The 4622-nt window shown below is 46.2% G+C and overlaps 1 long non-coding RNA gene across 1 annotated transcript; it reads left to right on the top strand.

Moving 5' to 3' along the window:
* The first annotated feature begins 962 nt into the window (after positions 1 to 962).
* LOC309379790 lies at positions 963 to 3298 on the top strand. The gene is made up of 2 exons (XR_014172645.1): positions 963 to 1642; positions 3175 to 3298. It is a non-coding gene; the product is annotated as an uncharacterized lncRNA (long non-coding RNA).
* Positions 3299 to 4622: the final 1324 nt, after the last annotated feature.

The following is a 4622-nucleotide window of genomic DNA, read 5'->3' as shown; positions in this document are numbered from 1 at the left end:
GTATTCAGTGAATGCATGAGGGGAGAAAAGGACTCCATGCGCTAGTCATGTGTCTGTCATGTAGCCACCAGGGAGCCAGTAGGTGTGTGAGCAATGGGGGAAAGATGGTTACCAGACACAATCTCACTTTCCCCACACTCGCACATTTGTCGACCACATGTACACCATACATTTAAAACACTATACCACTATAAACAGCCTTGGCTTCCCTCAGAGAATTCTGGGAGATGCAGTTTGTTAAGGATGCTGAGAGTCCTTAGGAGACTTTAGGGGAGCTAAAATTCCCCGTGAAGGAGCATGGATTGTTAACTACCTTGGGAACGACAGCTGGATCTCCTTGGGCCAGTCACTGGCTCTCAGCCTACCTCGCAGTGTTGTTGTGAGGAGAAAAAGCTACCCGGACCTCCTCAGAGGAAAGGTAAATATAAAGGCAACAATAAATAAAATCATCACCATTTTATAAAATTTTAAACGTATGATCAACACTTGCCAGTAATCCCAGTGCCTTTGTATTTGTTGGCCAGAAGGTGGGAAGGCAGTAGCAATGCCAGTTTGACTTAGCCATTGGATAGAACAGGTGTAATCAACATGATTCCCTCCAGATGTTGCTGGACTCCAAACCCCATCATTCCTGGCCACCTGGCCATGCTGGCTGGGATGATGGGACTTAGAGTCCTCCAACATCTGGAGAACACCATCTTGGATACCTGTTGGGATTGAATGTGGTCTGTACATGTTGCTTTATATCTCTGAATAAAAGATTAAAAGGCTATATAAATAGAAAGGGCATAGAATATTCTTGTTCCCCCTGTGGCTACAGACTGGCAAGCAAAAGTGTCAACTCCTAGGGGCCCAGCTCTTTAGGGGGCCCCAATAATTTGGGGGGGGGACTGGCACCCCCAATGTTAAAGACTCCTTCTCCTCCTCCTGTCACAGAAGGGAAGGAGAGGGAAGCAGCCCCTGGCCATTGGTGGTGGCAGGAGAAGGAGGCCGAACACCAGAGAGGAGGAGCCACCAGCCATTGAAGCCACGCTGCCGCCACGGTCAGCTCTGCCCCCTGGTTCCTCCTGACATTGCATTGTGATGTCACACAAGCATCATTGCCCCCCCATCTTCCTCGCAAGTTGGCGCCTCTGCTGGTAAGGAGGTCTGCTACCAACCATTAAAGGAAACTGGGCCAATCTCTTTGCCCATGATAGTTATAACAAAAAGATCTGTGCTCACCAGCTTAGACACTTGGAATCTGCTGAGCGGCACGAGGACATTAATTTTTAAAGTGACATAATTCATGGTGGGGGAAAATAGGCCACTGGATGCAACAGCGCGCCTGACGCAGTGGCAACTTCCAGGCACAAAGGAAACGCTGTGCTTCCTGTCTTGACAAATCCACTCCTCTCATTCAGAAAGCCAAGCAGAGCTGACTTTTAGACAGAATGTCTCCTGCTGAAATCATAGACTGCTCCAGGCTTTAAAGGCACAAAAGCTGTTTTGTTGAGCGAGAGAAAAGAGATGCACTGATTCCTGAGCTGGATACACTTGTCAATGTAAATGACTCTCGTAGCACCCAGGCGGAAGCTGGTTCCATTTGAGAGGAGATGGGAAGTCGGCGAGAGATCAATTTACAGCACAGATAGAGGAGACGGTAAATCAAAGGTGTCCGCAGGGATCAGATTTTTCCCAGAAAATATTTCTTCTTTATTGATGAGTGTTTGACCTGTGCGATGCACACTGATAGCCTTTGCAACCCTGGCTTGGGATACTTCCGTTTGCGATTACGTTTCATGTGAACAAGCCTGTTGCATTAGCATTTTTCTTGCAAACCACTAGAGCTGCTGAAAGGATCCTCTGGCCTAGTGTATACCATTTGTATTCAGATCCCTCTGGCTGTCTGGGTAATCTTCGACCATATCAGAGCCCATGGGCTTGGAAGTTACCCCTTCCCCTTAGTGTTTCTTCTGTTATCTCAAAAACAATGGGAATTGCAGAATATGTAGGCTTGGATCCCGACTATATTATCAGTGGGACTTAAGGGGCTTAAGGAATGATGACTTATATTGTGCACTTGTTCTTGCTGTAGGTCAGCCCAGATAGCTCAATTGGTTAGAGCATGGTCCTGATAACGCCAAGGTTGCAGGTTTGATCCCCATATAGGACAGCTACATATTCCTGCACTGTCGGGGGATGGACTAGATCAGTGTTTCCCAACGTCCCCAAGCTAGCAGTACCAATTGCCAGGGATGATGGGAATTGTACTCCAAAAACTGCTGGAGATTTAAGTTTGGAAAACACTGGAGTAGATGATTCTGAGGGTCCCTTCTAACTCTATGATTCTGTGAGTTTGATTAACTTTCAGTCTGTGGAACCAAGCCAGAGCTTTTTGGCTGTGTCCAGAACTGGACCAGCACAGAATGATTAAATGCACCTCTTATTCAGAAGCATCAGCTGGTGCCTGGTGCAGAAAGAGCTTCTTCTGGTTGCATGTTGAAAGGAGCCTCGTCATGGCCTTCCTGTTATCATCTTAAAAGTGAAAAAAGGTCTGAAGGAAACAGTGTCTGTAGCAACAGAACTTGTTAAGCAGTTCACTTATGGCAAAGAGGGGACACCTGTGCCCCTCCAAATGTTGTTGGACTCCATCTCCGATTAGCCCCAACCAGCAGGACCTATAGCCACGGATGATGGGAGCTGTAGTCACAGTCTAACAAGAAAGAAGGGCCACAGTTTCTTTCAGTGAGCACTAGACCATTCCCCATCCATTTCCTTTACATTAATACTGCTCCCTCCATGAAAACCATCTGCTGACCAGGATTGTACACCTGATAGTTATTCAGAACACCGGCCCTTGATAAACTGTTCTGTGTAACTTGAAAACTTGCCAAAGCATTGCCAGTAAATAAACCAACCCAAAACCTTAGCATATTTTGTGTACAATGCAACTATCGTCCTCTCTGCCTAGTCAAGCCATGAACCTACTGTCTTAAATGGGATATTTTGATAATGACATTTAAGCAAGTTTTAAATTGGTGTAGCGCCTGTTTTCCTTTAAGGAATCTGTTGCCAGCCTGCACTGTTTACTTGGAAATAGTTCTAGCTGCTTGCTGCACAAAGGCAGGTTGTGGGTTACAAACCAGTGGATTCTAAAATTAACAGAGGTTTTTTGTTTGTTTGTTTTTGCAGAACAGCACTCAAGTACCTTAAAAACATCAAGAGCATTTGCGTCTTAAAAACGCCAATATAGAGGCTATCTAATTAAAAAGAGTCCATGTGTGCTTCATGCATATTTAAAAGATTTACTGGAAAATACTGGTAGCCTTTTCGTTTCCTTTTTTGTTAATGAAATGTTCCCAACAGTTTCCACTTCCAAGCCTTGCCGTGTGATCCTATCTTTCTATTGCTTCCTTTGATGACCCGTAATATAGTAAAGCCAGTCAGTTCATACAGGACATTAATCTCTGTTACAAAAGGCCCGCAACTGGCGCCCCATCAAAGCCCCTCTAACTTCCTGTGCACCAGAGTTTTAAGTACACACAGGCCAGGTACTCCTTCATGTTCACTCCACTTCCTGAACAGAAGCATTTCCTTTGGAGACTGACAGCCTCTTCCATTCATCAGCTTTCCCCCATTAATTTAAGTCCAAGTTCCTACAGCTTCCTGGTCGCTTCAGACTCAACAGGGTGGTTCACAAGGGTCTCAAGGAATTGGAATTCAGACTAGAAAGATCTGCTTCATGGGTGGCCTTCAAAATCTACATAAGGTACCTTATCCACTAACCCCTTCCTGTTCTGGGTCTGTCCTTATGGACAAGCAAAGGGGGGCAGTTGTCTCTTCTTACCCTATGAACCATAAGTCATAGCTTTCTTTTAAACACACACAGTAAGTTTACTAGAACATTATCTAGATGACAAAATAACGCTCTGTCAGCACCAGATCTCTCAGAAAAGGTAGACCTGTTCTCTGATGTCAATGTCAATGTCTGCCTGTCTGTTTGTTTACTTTGCCCCACCTAACCCCCATGGAAAAATCCTTGCAGATGCTCTCCTGTATGTATTCCACCATCACTTATTGGGTGCTCCGCTACAAATTACAGGCAGGCTGCCCAGCCCCTGCTCCTGTTTGTGAGTCTTGCATACACACCTTCAGTTCTGGGTGAGACCAGCAAGGAAAGCAAGCTAAGGGGTATCTGGCTAGTCTCAGTTTTACTCCCAGTAGCACACTTCTAAATGAAGTTTGTTCCTTCTAACCCAGTCCTTGTGGATCATTTATAAACTTGCAAACACTTCCCAAGATGGACCCTAGTTTAAAACTTGCCACTGTCATTAGCTCAGTAGTTGGTCTCTCTCTTCCTCAGCCCCTCATTGCACTACAGGGATAATAAGGGAGGCCTCCCTCCCAGTGGTGTAGCATGGGTTGCCGGTGCCCGGGGCTGCACAGAAGCGGGAGAGGGAGGGAGCATGCATGCACATTCAACGCAGTCTGCATCACCTAGGGGATCGCAGCCGCAGAGATAAGAAAAGAAGAGTCGTTCTGACGTCTGGAGAGGTTGCTTCATGGTTCGCATGGAGAAGCCGTTTTCAGTGGAGCCCAGCGATGGACGCACACAGCTGTATTGCGGCAGTGCAGGGTGT

This window comes from Podarcis melisellensis (genome assembly GCF_964234715.1).
Source record: "Podarcis melisellensis genome assembly, chromosome: 10".
NCBI classification, from domain to species: Eukaryota; Metazoa; Chordata; class Lepidosauria; order Squamata; family Lacertidae; genus Podarcis; species Podarcis melisellensis.
The sequence above is the reverse complement of the archived record's forward strand: the minus strand, read 5'-3'. Positions and strand labels throughout refer to the sequence as shown.